This window comes from Prionailurus bengalensis, chromosome A1 (assembly GCF_016509475.1).
Source record: "Prionailurus bengalensis isolate Pbe53 chromosome A1, Fcat_Pben_1.1_paternal_pri, whole genome shotgun sequence".
NCBI classification, from domain to species: Eukaryota; Metazoa; Chordata; class Mammalia; order Carnivora; family Felidae; genus Prionailurus; species Prionailurus bengalensis.
In genome coordinates, this window is record NC_057343.1 from 98,296,927 (window position 1) to 98,312,894 (window position 15,968).

Here is a 15,968-nt window from a genome sequence, read left to right on the forward strand (position 1 = left end):
CAAATGAAGGATGGAAATGCTTCAGAAATGGGACTCTGAGAAGGTGGCTTAGCTTTTGCAGTTCAAGTTTCTCCTTGCGCCTTATCCATCTGCTTAACTGCAGGACATCTCTAGTTCCCAGTGCATTGGCCAGTGATCTGCAAACACATGGGTGTTTATTTCTATTCTCCTGTTGTGTACATGTTTGTCAGACTGTTTCTGCAGTCACCATTCTCCCTAACGGCCAATCGACAATTTTACCCAGCATACATATAGGCTCGTGGCCTTTTAAAACATGTCTTGGGCTCATTTTCAGCCATATTTAAAGCTGCTACACGTAGCCTTAATTTGATTTTTGAGATTGATTTTTGAGATAAATTGCAAGAGTTTTTGAGCATTAAAAATAGAGCATTTAAAATAGCCTTTAAAGTTACATACAGATTTACACATTTGTTCAAGTCTGTGCATGATATTTGGTGAAGTCTCTCTAAAATTTTTCTGTTCAAAAGGCTTTCTGGAGCTTACACTGAATACAGAGAAGGAATCAGAAATTGGAAGACGTAGGCGGGCATTAGTATATCTAGATTCTTGGCCCATTAATGGAACCTTGGCAGCTGGTGCAATTTCTCAGAGACAGGACTTCTTTTGTACGGAAGTGGTCACCTGCACATCATTTATGTTAAATGTGCATTTGCCTACCAGATGCCCAGAGCTGTGCGTGTGATTCACTGTCTCCCTTCTCTATATATGCACATGGGCACAGGCGCATTCTATCAAATATATAAAAATGGTTTACGTGCCTGTGACAGTATCTCAATGGCGTAGATGCAGTTGAGATCAGCGCCAGGTTCGGCCAGGAATGTTTCACGGACAAAGTGAGTTTTGCGGGGAGTTCCAAAGGGAGGTAAGGAACGCATTTTTGGCAGAAGGAAGAAGCGTACGTGAAGCTTCTAGCGCTGGAGTGATTAAGCCAGATGTATTCCGTGAGTGAGCGTGAACCATATGCGAGCGGGTTGAAAATAACCAGGCTAGTAGGGAAGAGAAGGCAAGGGGTACTTGTGGAGGAGGACTGGAGAGGCTTGTGGGGAGCTGGAGTTGTGTGTGTTGCTGGTTTTCACACTTGGATGCCCACACAAGGCTGGCCATGTCGCCATCTAGTGGAGCCGGTGAAAATGCACCACCACCTCTTGTACCTTCAGGTTGAATTCATCCTGCGGTATCTTAGCAATAGGGAAGCTAAGGAATTTTACATAAAGAATTAGAGAAAGGAGATGGGTGTAACCATGAGCACCCCCCCCCCCCGCCATGATACTAGTTTTGACTCTAGAAAATGGAGCTGAATCCCAATATAAAGAATTTCTCACAGACTGTCTGGAGGTCCTGGTGTCACTGAGGGTGCAGGGGGTACCTGGCAGGAAGCAGCATGTGAGAAGTTGTACAGCACAATGAAAGCATACCACATCTGGCCCTGCGTTGGCTTATTTCATGTGGTCATAGAGTCCATCCCAGTACAGCGGTGGCAGAGGAGAGCTCCCTCACCAGAGGCACCACAGACCTCAGGACTGGAGGACACTGTAGAGGGCCATACACCCCCCTCCTCCCTTCCACGCATGTGTGCCTGCATCCATTCAGCAAAACTTCCTGAATCTCTGTAATGTATCAGGCTCTCTTCCAGGTACTGGGGATACACCAGTGAAGGGTGCAGATAGAAACCCCTGCTCTTAAAAAAAGAAAGGAAGAAAGAAAGAAAAGAAAGAAAGAAAGAAAGAAAGAAAGAAACAAAGAAACAAAGAAAGAAAGAAAAGAAAATAAGGAAATAAAGAAATCCCTTCCCTTGGAATGCTGACACTCTGGTGGGAAAGACAGATGACAAATAAATGAGTAAAATGTATAGTAGGTGGGATACTGTTAAGTGCTAAGATGGGAAGCATTTTTTAAAATCTACAATAGGGGGTAAGGATGGTTGTGCATTTTTGTGGGGTGGCAGGGGTAGAGAGAGGATTTGCAAATGTGTGTCCTCGCTGAGAATGTGGTATTAGTCTCTGCTGAAGGTATCAGGAAGCTAGACCTGTGGCTATCCTGGGAAGAGCATTCCAAGCAGGGGGCAAGCAGATACAAAGGCCCTGAGGTGGGAATGGTCCTGGTGTGCTCCTGAAACACAGCAAGGGGATTGATCGGATGTGCCAGAGACGTGGGGAGGGGCAGATTAAGTCGGGCCGCGGGGGCAGTTATAACGCACTGGACTTCCCCCGGACGTGAGGTGAGAAGCCATTCCATCTAGCCTAATCTTCTCATTTGACAAATGAAACTTAGGACACAGAAGTTAGGTCAGGTTCCGTGGCTATCCAGCCTCATGGAGCCAGATGGGGCTGGGATGAGAACGTGCCTCTTAACCCAGCCTTCTTCCTGCCACCCTGCCTGCCCCTGTGGGGACGTGCGACCGCACGCAGGCTGAGGCTTCCGAGTGTAGTGGTCCTGAAGAAGCCAGGTGCTGTGGGCTTTCCCCGGGCAGCTCTGTTAGCGCCTCCTGGTCCCTCCCTCAGCGTGTCCACGGCAAACACAGAAAGGAGCAGACCTCTTATCTCAGAGGACCCTTCCACCAAATATGCCTTCCTCAATTTCATAATGGAGAGAAATCCTTGGGGTCTTCCTAGCAGTTCAACCCCGAAACCTACAATCTCAGGAAGGCTCCCTTTGTTCGTTATGCAGTTATCTGGATATAAGTTAATGTAAGACATCTATAGTCTTACAGTGTTGGATCACAGTTCTCGCCATGAGAGTTAGTAAGATTGAATAGTAAAAGTTATTTTAAATGAATTTGAAAATAGGATCTGCCGGTAGGAGAGGTAACCACTGGTTGTCATCAAATGCAGCTGGACCTGGACAGTTTGGCCCAATATTCTTTGCCCTCTGGCTTTGCTGGGAGCCTGGTCAAGCCTTCCCCGCCCATCCCTTCTTCCTGCTCCTTTAGATCTTATGACCCTTGTCCTCTGGATGTGGGCCAAATCCTCTAATCTCACTTTCTGGCGAACATCAGACTAGTGCTAAGTATAGAGAACGACCGTGTTGTCCCCCACAGCGTCTCCTCTCCCTCGTCTCCCACAGCCTGGATCCTCTGGACAGAGTAACAGGAGGTACAGGCACAAGGTCGGTCCCAGCGTGTGAAAAAAACTCACCCACGACTCGCTTGCTCCTTCCTTTCTTCCAAAACAAAGCTCTCAGCATAAGTGATGTGGGGTTTACATCATCTTATTTGGGATGTACATTTATTTGTATAATACTTTCTTTTATTTTTTTTAAGTTTATTCATTTATTTTGAGAGGGAGGAAGGGCAGAGAGAGAGAGAGAGAGAGAGAGATTGAGAATCCTAGGCAGGCTCCATGCTGTCGGCACAGAGCCCAATGAGGGGCTTGAACTCACCAATTGCAAGATTCCTGAGCTGAAACCAGGAGTCTGAAGCTTAACCCACTGAGCCATCCAGTCACCCCTTTGAATAATACTTCCTCTCATTTCCTCCTTCCCTCTCCTCCCTTCCTTCCTTAGTTTCTTTCTGCCAACAGAGGTACTTTCCATATGTTCATTTGCCTATGTTCTTTTTCTTTTTCTTTTCTTTTTTCATGTTTATTTTTGAGAGAGAGAGAGAGCGCGCACAAGCTCTGGGGGAGGGGCAAAGAGAGAGGGAGACAGAAGGTCCAAAGCCAGCTCCAGGCTCTCAGCACAGAGCCCCCACGGGGGGCTCAGACTCATGAACCATGAGATCATGACCTGAGCCAAAGTTGGGTGCTCAACCAAATGAGCCACCTAGGCACCCCAGCCTATGTTATTTTTAAATGAGCTCTGAAATCCCACTACCTCCAACTATTAGGATCAGTAGTTAAGTTCTTTGTTTCTCCCTGGAACCTGAGAGCACGGTTCCCTGGGGTCTTTTTTTTTTTTTTTTTAATTTATTTTTGGGACAGAGAGAGACAGAGCATGAACGGGGGAGGGGCAGAGAGAGAGGGAGACACAGAATCGGAAACAGGCTCCAGGCTCTGAGCCATCAGCCCAGAGCCTGACGCGGGGCTCGAACTCACGGACCGCGAGATCGTGACCTGGCTGAAGTCGGACGCTTAACCGACTGCGCCACCCAGGCGCCCCCCCTGGGGTCTTTTGGTTTGGGATCTTTAGGAGAGTGGGTACTCCTGGGGGTGCTTTTACCTTTTCCTACCTTGCAAGTCTTTCTCTTTTTGCCCTTCAGAAAGGCAGCCATCCCTTGTGGCAAGGATGTTCCCATATCGGGTTCATCAGGAGGCCCCATCAGGGGCAGCGCCATACTGGGAGTGGAGGTGGGAACCTCAAGGACCCAGGTCCTGCCTCTCTGACCCTCTTCCCTGTGTATGTCACTGAGGTTTCTCAGCATCCCCCACCTTGGGCCTCTGCGCTTGGCCACCACTGCCATCAGACAGGCGAGACTTGGCTCTGCTGGAGAGAGAGGGCTCCAGGCTGTCCCCTGGCCTTTGTTAGGCAGCCAACTTGAGGAAATGGGGGAGGAAGTGATGGTTACCTGTGTATTCTGGGGCTGCTTTACCCACTGTCCTTTAGGGGCTGGACATGTGTTAAAGCCAGAGGCAAGATTAGAAGTCCTCAAGCATGCTCCTCATTTGCCTTCCAGAATATTCTATCAGTGATGGCTCTTATTGTACAAGAGAGAGAAACCCCAGTTTAGACTGGCTCAGACAAAACAGAATTTTTTATTAGCTTACATAACTGGAACAAGATTTGGTTTAGCCGCTCAGTGATATCAAGAACTCATTTCCTTTCCAATTTGCCTTCTGTGGTGAGTTTCATCCTCAGCTAGCTCCTCTCATGATGGTTAAATGTCTGTAGCAATCCTAACTTTGTGCATACAGCACACCATCCAGGAGGAGAGACAGAATTGGCTCTGGCAGCTCTAACAGAGGAACAAGTGGCCTTTTCCAGAAGCCCCCAGCAAATTTCTCATGTGTCCTTGTCTAATCGTAAGCCAGTTTATTGGCTGTAGAATGTGGTGTTGAGTGGCTTAGGTTTGTGTTGCCTAAACCAGTCACTCTATGGCAAGGGGGATAGGATTCCCGGGGCAGAGTTAAAATGGTCAGGGCTGAACATGAGAGGTGAGGCTGGGGTCATTTTCTCCTTCAGACAGCAGCCTGTGGGGATGGAAGTGATGCCAATGGGCCACAGTGTCTACTAAACAGACTTCCTTTCAGGGTGGTTTTATTTCCTCCCTGTTGTTTCTTACTTGGTGACTGGCTATGGTATAATACAGTGAATGGAGCCCGGCATATTGGATTATCAGCACCCCCTGAGCCCATGACAAGGACATAGGTGCTATCAGGGAGACCTGGGACATACTCTCTATGAAGCACAACAGCCCTGCAGATCAGACAGGGAAATTCTCAGAGGATGATAAAGCATCCCTAAGGTATCATAGACCTGGTCTGGTAAGCCTTGAACACTGAGAGTAAGAACTAGAGAAAATTAATTACAGGCAGGCCTTCAATCTATGGTAATTATGTGTCCCTGTAATAATCGAAGTCCAGTATAATTTTTCTTTTAAAACACTGCAATAAGGCCATATTTTCCTGTAAAGAATACCTTTACATTTTAAAGATAGGAGCTTAATTGCCATATTGGGTTATTTTATCTATTTTATTTTTGAGAGAGAGAGAGAATTAGAGAGCGTGGTACAAGCAGGTCAGGTCAGGGGCAGAGGGAGAACAAGAATCTTAAGCAGGTTCCATGTTCAGCACAGAGCCCGATGCGGGGCTCAATCCCACGACCATGAGATCATGACCTGAGCCAAAATTAAGAGTTGGATGTTTAACCGACTGAGCCACCCAGGCACCCCAAGTGCGACAGATGTCTTAAATAGCTACCAAGAAGCTCGACTGACTGAGGGCTGGGTGCAAACCTGTTGTACTGTCAGGTTCTTTGAAAAACACAAGTGTCTCTTACGGCCGGTGGATGACTCACAACTAAGCCTAAATGAATTCACTGGGTGTTGGTAGTTGGAGCCAAACTTGGTGTTGGTAGTTGGATACCACAGATACTATAGCATGGCCACAGCTCACTGAATAGATGGCTTGTTTCCTTTGCCAAGCCAGCCTTGGATACTGGCTGCCAGGCTCATGTTGTGTCACATCTAGACGTCAGGGGTTTTGTAGGAGCAGATCAGACGAGGCAATATCAGACAGTTACTGCTGACAGATACTTCTGTTAAAAAGTGGTTTCAGATCCATGGTCACATGGCTTATCTTGGGACTGGTGAGCCCCACGGTGTTTTTGGCCTCCTGTTTTGTTAAGAGTCTGATTACAAGTGGTATTGCACACTGTTGTGGTTTATCGGTTTTTAGGGCTCTTTTTGCTCAATTACCCTGAAATGGTGAAGTCTGGAGCTCTACCTTGATAGGACAAAGGCTGTTTGGTTAGTTTTGATATCAGTCTGTGTGAACCAGTGGTCCCGAACTCAAATGTCTACAAGAACCAGGTAAGAAATATGAACGTGGAAATACAGCTTTCTGTGAACAATTGCAAGTCATGAGGCCTGGGGTCATCTTGGACAGAACGGGTCCTGTCTCAAGGCCTTGAAGTTCAGATGCAAAAGAACCTTATCTGGTCCAAGAAAACCCTGTGGGGCTGGATCTAATCCTAAGGCTACCAGTTTGTGATTCTTGGGCTATGAATCCGCTAACTTCAGCTGTCATTGACGTGTTTGCTCAGCTTCAGAGAGGTCACATTTTCTGGATATCAGCCCTTTGTAATTTGGTTGTTAAGTAGATTTTAGCTCTTTCCCTTAGTTATGAGACTATCACTGGGATAAGTGGGCCACCCTAACTTTTACTCACAAATTGGAAATACTTCAAAAGAAATCACGTCCTCATGAATATCAGTCCTTTGGTGCAGGGCCTTTGGAGGCTGAATCAACTTAGAGAAGCAACTCGTTCAAAACAGCTCTGAGTATTTTACATCATTAGAATGCTTTGCGTCACTAAAAATAAGGGGCATTTGAAACTCACACTCTTGCGTTGCAAGATGTCTGCTCCATATATTGATTCCTCTTTGCCTTTTCTCTGAGTTAAGCTGGCTTGGGTTTAGGGACCAGAGTGGTTTCTGGAACGGAACAAGCTCGTGTTCACTCTCTCCCTCCCCTTCCAGGCCTCCCCACACTCTTCATTTCTGTCTCCCTGCTTCCCCCCACTGCTTCCCCATCCCCACCGTGAAGGAATAAAGAAACCAGTGAATTCATTTAGGCTTAGTTGTGAGTCATCCACCGGCCTTAAGAGACACTTGTGTTTTTCAAAGAACCTGACATTACAACAGCAAATAGGACAAATTTTAGACAAACGTCTGCTTCTCTCTAATGAGAGCATTTGTTGTTAACTGGATAATTTGGGGCTGGGGAGCCTCCCAGGCACCCCAGAGATAACACCTCCTGCAGCCCCGCTTCGGCTAAGATCTGCTGGACCAGCACCAGCCACTGAGCATGGAGGTGGGTGTTCAACTTTATCCTTCTTTATTTACATCATTCAAACTCCTGTCAGTGCCCGTGAAAATTCCTGCAAATGTGTTTTTGTAAGGGATGGCTGGTACCCAGCTTCCCTGTGTCTGGCCAGTGGGAGAGATATAGGGATTTAAATATTCCTTCAGCAAAGCCACTCAGTGAACACTGTGCTAAAATTGTGCTCTTTTGGGGCGCCTGGGTGGCTCAGTCAGTTAAGCGTCTGACTTTGGCTCAGGTCATGATCTCGCGGTTCACGAGTTCCAGCTCAGCGCCTGGAGCCTGCTTCGGATTCTGTGTCTCCCTCTTTCTCTGCCCCTTGCCCGGCTCGCACTCTCTTTCTGTCTCTCAAAAATGAATAAACGTTAAAAAAATTTTCTTTAACTGCACTTTTGATAGTGCTTTCTCCCCAGAGTACTGTCTCAACTTATTCCTTTTAGTGAGACTTCATAGAGGAATAGTCCCCAATTCTTCCTCTACTTCTTAACAGCAATTTATTCCTGAACCCCTTACAATTTGGCTTCTGTCTCTACTCACGTTACATCACCAGGAACCATTCTTCCTTCTTTTCTTGCTCACTTCCCAGTCCTTGACTGATTCCTTGACCCCCAAGTTTTACCTCAGGCATCACTTCTTTCAGGAAGCCTTCCTTGATTGACTTCCTCCTCCAGGACTGATTTATGTACTTGTCTTATGAGCTTTTCGTAGCACCCCATACTTTCCTGCTTTTGCATTTATACTATATTTTAATTAGTGCCTTCCCCCTCCCCTTACTGTAGGCTCTGTGAGGATAGGCACCATGGTTGTTTTATTTACACGATTTGCCTTGTAAATGTTCGGTGAATGTTTGCAGATGGAAGAACTGTATAAATGAAGACAGCGTCTGAACACTGCCATCTGTGGCTTCCTCCAAAGCAGGCAGTGAACCCCGGTTTCCTCCATCAACCTTTGGTTCTCTCCTGGTCCCTTGGACCTCCGCGTAGTAGATGCAGAGGGATTGTTAGAGGCTGTCCATAAAAGTGACATCTGACTCTGAGGAAGAAGACAGGTGTCAGGAAATCCTGACCATTTATATGCAGCTGCTTCATGACCAGGCAGTAACTCTGTATTGCTCATATTGAACACATGATGGCTACCTGTTGATGACACCAAGGGAGCAGATGAGTTTTGAGGGTTCTGACCCCTAACAGAAGAGGACACGTTGCTTAGGGATCCAGGCAAATGGGCGGTAATGATTTTATCATGACCATGGGGCGGGGTGGTGGGGGGAATCTTGAATATCTGTTCGGAGAGAAACATAAACTAATGGTTCGGGGAGCTGATAAGTATGATACTACTGATAAGTAGGCAGTACTGTACTTTCAGGACCATTTAAGGAATTTTCCAGATAATTTTAACTCTATGCAATTGTGCCTTACTGATTTTAGGACCCAACTTCCCTCCTCTTACCTCTGAAAACATGACTCTGCTATGTTGACAGCATTACGTCTGCTCTGTAGATGTCTATGTTGCGAAGGGCTTTCTAGAGCCTTTAGGAACGATGTGAAATCTTGATCACATGCATCTTCTTGTGTGCCTTGAAACTGGATGGGAACCGTTGCTGTGGGTGGAAGGACAATGAAAAAGGACAACTTTATTAGGCAGGATTTAGTGAGCAAAAAAGTAGGTTCATATCTCTATTACAGAATTGTGTGATCAGTCTGCTTTGTAAAAAAAAAAACCCACAATAATAATATAATAGTACTGTTCTATAGCCTTTTAGTGCAGAGGAGATATTCTATGCAGTCTGTTTTAGAAATATCTTCATCAAAATCTCTGGCTTTTTCGAAGCAGAAGCACTTCCCGGAAGAGCCCTGGTCATGCGGGAAACTGACTTGACAGAAAACACACAAGCATATCCCCACATTGGTTGCCCTGCTCAGACTTCAGGTTCAGAGTTGTGAAATGGAACTCCTCCCCTTCCCCCTTGCCACGCCTCTTCCTCTCTGGACTCCCCCTCTTCTATTGTCCGGCTCCCTCTTCCGCCAAGTGAGCCGGGCTCAGAGCCTCCCAGTCAGCTTTGCCGTCTGTCCTCTCTTTCTGCTCTGGCCCCCTCTTCTGTTGCAGCATATGGTATGCTTGTGTTAAGATAAAATTGTGGGTGCTCTGCTCAGTCAGAGACACTATAGCATAGAAAAAAGTAGCATAGAATGAGGGCAGAGGACCCACATTCTAGTCTCAGTTCATGCTCAGTCCTAGCTAAGCGACCTTGGTCCAGCCACTTCATTTCTCTGAGCATCTGTATCCTTGTCAGAAGCAGATGGAACCAGTAATACCCAAGATTCCTTCCTTATAGGATTGTTCTGAGGGTCAGTGGCCATGTATGCAAAAACATTTCAAGAACTAGAAAACACCATGTTGCTGAGGTGTGGTAAGACTGAGATATGTTCTGCAATGTGCCTAAGTACATAGTACTTAGCCTGCAGGTGCCTGACAAATTATACTTGGTAACTGAGAAACAAATTTTTTTTCAGTTTATATATTTATTGAGAAAGAGAGAAAGAGAGCACAAGCAGGGGAGAGGAGAGAAATGGAGAGACAGAATCCAGAGCAGGTTCAAAGCCATCAGCACAGAGCCTGATGCAGGGTTCCAACTCACGAACTGTGAGATCATGACCTGAGCCAAGGTCAAGAGTCCGATGCATAACCAACTGTGCCACCCAGGTGCCCCCAAACTCGATAATATTAAGACAGCAGAATTTAAACATGTATATCATTTGGTTCTAAACTGGGCTGCTTTGTTCAGAATTGGGGCGATGGCCAAGTGGAATATTGTTTCCTTCCTCTGGTCCAGATAACAGGATATTCGGGACACCCAAGGTTCTGCCTTTTCATTTCACAGGTCAGTCTCATCCCTTAAGAAAACAGATGGCAAAATTAAGTACATATTGTGCAACAGTGGATCCCAGACTGGCTTTAGAACAGCATATTATAAACGCAAGCAGCCTCTGAGGGGAAGCGTGCTTCGTTCCTGAGAGACTGGCTTAATAGAACGTTTATTGCCCAAGAGAAGTTCATGTGTTGAGTAGAGAGGTGCCTGGGATTCCCATCTGGGATTTATTAGTATATACATTCAGGGGGCCCAGTGCCGGATGTTAGTTTTTAACCTAAAGGAAACAAAACTCCCATTCTGAGGCTGGCCAGGTTGCCTCTCTTTGAAAGTGGGCAGCTGCTGCTGGTACCTCTCTGGCCCTGGAAATCCCACCAACTGAAATGGAATTGTGTCCAATCCATCTTATTAATGGTTCCTAGGACAAACACATTGGGCTTGATAGGTGACTGGTGAGGAAGGCTGCCTCTGCGAAGACCAGCACGACCCATTATTTGCAGCCTAAACTCCAGTGGCTTCTACTGGGGGTGTTTGCCTCTGCTCCTCACGCTCTTTATGGGGATGTTAAAAGGAAGTGCGTCCATTCTCTGCATGTTGTAAAACAGAAGGTTTGCAGCTGTCAGAGTTATTTTCCCCTTGGCTCTTTATCTGATGGCCTTTTTTGTAAACCTGATAGATTTATGGATCGTTTCAAATTCCCGGCACCGGCTCTTCAGATGTAATGCAAATTTTCTTTTCTTGTTTCTTTCTTTGAAGATAACAGATATTTATGTACACATTTCCTCGTGATGTACCTCTGAGGCAAAGGGAAATTAAAATTGTCCTTACATGTTGTCATAATTCAATATTATGAAATGATTAAATGATTATTAGTGATATCGTGCCTTCCAAGCGTCTGTATTCTGCTCTCTGGAAAGGAGGGGGAAAAAAACCCTCGAGGTATAATCTTGTGTTTTAAATAGCTTACAAATCTGGCTCAGAAGACAACTAACATCAAGATTATCAACTTTAGGGGCGCCTGGGTGGCTCAGTCAGTTAAGCATCCGGTTTCAGCTCAGTCATGATCTCGAGGTTCATGAGTTCAAACCTTGAGTCAGGCTCTCTACTGTCAGTGCAGAGCCAGCTTCGAATCTTCTGTCCCCTCTCTTTCTCTCCGCCCCTCCCCCTGCTTACTCGCACTTTCTCTCCCTCAAAAACAAACAAACAAACATTGAAAAAAAAGATTATCCACTTTATAATAGAAGTTCACTCTGGAAGCATAAGTTCACGGTAAACTTCAGTAGGCTTTATGGAGGAACTGAGACCAGAACAGGGTTTGGGGACGGGTTTAAAAAAAAAAAAAAGGATGTAACATAGCAGAGAGCAGCTGCTCCCACAAGGTGGCTTGTGGTTGCACAAAGTGTCATGGTTCGCTGTAATAGTTGTTTCCAGTAATTTCCAGTTAGTGAAAACAAGTGTCAGAGTTTCTGAATGAGTCCTTCTCAAGTCATTCATATCTGCTTGGGGGGAGGCAGGGGGTGCACATTCGTAGTTCAGCCCCAGTGCTGTCATTCAGCCGTACTTCACTGCCTTTGCTTGCTTTGGAAGAGAAAGGTGGGTGTTCAGCTGGCATCCCGGGTGCCTTCGCCCACAGCCTGCTTATCTCTGTGTCCCCATGTGGGTGTGGGGGGTTGAGGTGGCCAGGTACTTGTGGCAGGTAGAGGTTGTTATATTTCCAACCTCTGGACATTTGAAGTTTCTATGCCTGGTCTCATTTAAGGGAAATCAGCTTGAAATCTGTTCGATTATACCAGCTGGACATGATAGTTGGACCCACCACTGTAGGAATGGAGGGAAAAAAGACCTATCCAGGAAACGTTCTGATGATGGGACTTAGTGAGATTAGAAATAAAGGGAGAGGGGCGCCTGGGTGGCACAGTCGGTTAGGCGTCCGACTTCAGCCAGGTCACGATCTCGCGGTCCGTGAGTTCGAGCCCCGCGTCAGGCTCTGGGCTGTTGGCTCAGAGCCTGGAGCCTGTTTCCGATTCTGTGTCTCCCTCTCTCTCTGCCCCTCCCCCGTTCATGCTCTGTCTCTCTCTGTCCCAAAAATAAACGTTGAAAAAAAAAAAATTAAAAAAAAAAAAAAGAAATAAAGGGAGACAGAGCAACCTAAGTCAGAGGCCATCATAGGATTCTAGCCACCATTGCCTAAGTGAGAAATAATTTAATATCATGAAGAAAATCAAGATGGTGTGTGTGTGTGTGTGTGTGTGTGTGTGTGTGTGTGTCATGGTGGTGGGGGTTGTTGGTGGGGTCTATCTTTGCCTTCAGATGGACGGATGCTCCTGGACAGGGTGAGCCTAAGGAGCCATCCACGCAGACAAGCCCTCATGGCAGCTGCAAACATGTGGGCTGCAGCAAAGTTTCCCAACATGCTTCACTCTTAGTGCCTCTAGTTTTTTCACATCATTTTCTTGGACACAAGGAATACCTAACCATTTCATTTCTTAAGTGCTTAAGTCTAATAACTGAATGCATATTTCTGTGCTAATAATTTTGTAGCTATGTGGAAGATAGAATATGTATAAGTCGAAAGATAAAAAATAATGTTTTGGCAGTGCCTGGGTGGCTCAGTCTATTGAGCATCCAACTCTTGATTTTGGCTCAGGCCATGCTCTCATGGTCATGAGATCAAGCCCTACATCGGGCTCCACACTGAGTTTGGAGCCTGCTTGGGATTCTCTCTCTCTCTCTCTCTCTCTCTCTCTCAATCTGCCCCTCCCGCCCCCCCCCCCCCCCCCCCCCCCCCCCCCCCCACACACACACTCCCTCTTTGAAAATAAATAAACATTTTTTTAAAATAATGTTTTTCTTTCATTCTTCATTAGTTACTAATGGAATGTGTATACCTGTTGGGCCTTGCATGGTTCAGACAAGACCCAGTTGGGAGACATGATGATTTGAACAGGAAAGCTTAGCATAAATAAATACAAATTACCAATATTACACATAGGCAGCTCCTATGTGTAATAAGGGAATAGCATTCAGTCTTAAAAAAGGAAGGATATTCTGACACAAGCTATAACATGGGTGCACCTTTGGGACATTAAGTCAAGTAAAATAGGCCAATCACAAAAAAAGACAAATACTCTGTAAGTTCACTTGTATGAAACATCTACAGTAGTGGGATCAGAGACAGAAAGTAGAATGGTGGTTACTGGGGACTGAGGGGGGAGGAGAATGGAAAGTCAGTGTTTAATGGGTACAGACTTTGGGTTTTGCAAGATGAAGGGTTCTGTAGATGGATGATGGTAAGGATTGCACAACGATGTAACTGTACTTTGTACAGTTGAACTATACGCTTAAGAATGAGGAAGATGGCAAATTTTACATGATGTGTATTTTACTGCAATTAAAACCAATAATAAAAAAGAAAACAACTTAAATAATATATATATTTTAAGTTTATTTATTTTGAGAGAGACAGAGGGCAAGTGGGGGAGGAGCAGAGACAGAGGGAGACAGAGAATCCCAAGCAGGCTCCACACTGCCCACGCAGAGCCAGATGTGGGGCTTGAACTCAGCGAAACAATGAGATCACATCCTGAGCCAAAACCAAGATTCAGATGCTTAACCAACTGAGCCAGTATAAGAAATACTAAGTTTGATGAGGATAGGCTATCTACCAACTAAAGACAATTGTAAAAAATGGAGGAATAGCTAATATAAGGAGCGACCACTTACCATGGGTTCAAAATAGAGCACCCCCCTTGAGCTTCCCCATCTTCTATGTCACACCTTGAGGTTGGCTAGCCATGGCTCCTTGGATGGGAGAGAAGTCCCTGTAGTGTTGTGCTGATAGAACTTGCTGGAAATCCACCCACTAGGAAGGAAATCTATTTATGTGAGGAGGCTTTTCACAAGAGCACACTGGAACCAGGAAGGAAAAGTTTTTCTTCCCGTAAATTCTCTGCAGTGCACCCCACCGAGAAAGCTAAGAATTGTATTAGCTGGCAAAAGAAAAAAAAAGTGTTTATGGGGCGCCTGGGTGACTCGGTTAAGTGTCCGACTTCGGCTCAGGTGATGATCTCACGGTTTGTGGGTTTGAGCCCCACATCGGGCTCTGTGCTGACAGCTCAGAGCCTGGAGCCTGCTTCAGACTCTGTGCCTCCTTCTCTCCCTGCCCCTCCTCTGCTTGCAGTCTGCTTCTCTCTCTCAAAAATAAATAAATGTAAAAAAAAAAAAAAAAGAAAAAAGAAAAAAAAGTGTTCAAAGTCCTGTCTTTATTTTCTCAGAGCAGGTGATGAAGGGTGAATTTGGGGCTGTCAGGCAATAAACTGAGCCCTGGCCACCTCACAGCTTCTCAAATCTTGAAATCAGATTGGATCCCACTACCCTAATTTCCTGTCTTATGTACTTTTTCATATAATACTTGCTTTTTATCACAGCAACTGCCAACAACCTAGCTTTTCAGAGAAATGATGTCATTAAAAGAAATGTAGCACAGTCTAATGTTACACTGCAAACTTGCCTGAAGTAGTTCATACAGTTTCTGAGAGATGTTGAATGATGCTTTGTTTTCCTCAAAAATTTAAAATATCCTGCAACAGCCCCATGAGCTTGCTGTAGTGCCATCAGCAGCATAGCACACAATTTGGGGACCTCAGGGCCAGAACTATGAGTCTGTTTCAGGGCACCTAGGTGGCTCAGTCAGTGAAGCGTCCGACTTCGGCTCAAGTCATGATCTCACGGTTCGTGAGTTTGAGACCCATGTCAGGCTCTATGCTGACAGCTCGGATTCTGTGTCTCCCTCTCTCTCTGCTCTCTCCTGGCTCATGTTCTGTCTCTCTCTCTCTCTTTCTCAAAACTAAACATTAAAAAAATTTATGAGTCTGTTTCAACAATTCTGACCACACCACTGTAACACATGAGAATCTAAGGTGCCAGTTTGGTTAAATACGGGAGAGTCATATGTAAAGTCAAAACTGTCTGGGGTCATATTATTTTTGAAAACCTCTTAGGAAATTACCAGATTGGAGAATAGCAGATCACTTTCCAGTAAGTATAAGACTTACTGTCTAAGTGTTTCCTCTACCATTGGAGTGGGCTGCTGTTTCTGTGGGACTAGATGAAATTGTGGCTTGTCTTTGGAGGCACTTGGATACGAAAAAAATACACAGCCTGCAATACAATATTCACCATCTGTGCAGGAGAGGCTCACAGTGTGGGGAGGCCATACAGAGACAAGAGGCAGGGAGACCAACCAATTCCCAGCTCTGTCTCAGGCTTGCTCTGCAGCATAAAATCATTAAATGAATGGCAGTGGATACAATATTTGGATTGTTATGTTTTTTCTCTTTCTGTTTTGGGCTGATTGTAGGTAGTTGAAGTCGAGAAGGTAAAATGGCGTACGATGGGACTTGGCTGAATTCAGTGGTAAAAATTCCGGTTAAGTAGATTGCAGATGAAGAAAGTTACAAGTTTTAGCTCTCTTCTGTTTCTGCTGGGAAATGTATGGGCTTAATAAGGCTTTTTATTCGGTAGGCAGGCACCCTGTTCGTATTAGCAGTTTCTCAGAAAATACATTTGTTTCGGTGATGTCTCCGACTTGGTGAATCATAATGA

General features: G+C 45.5%; 1 protein-coding gene across 2 annotated transcripts in view; it reads left to right on the plus strand.

Annotated features, from left to right (window-relative positions):
• Positions 1-15,968, plus strand: part of TNFAIP8 (TNF alpha induced protein 8) — a 133,061-nt gene that overhangs the window by 69,713 nt on the left and 47,380 nt on the right. The window lies entirely within an intron of this gene.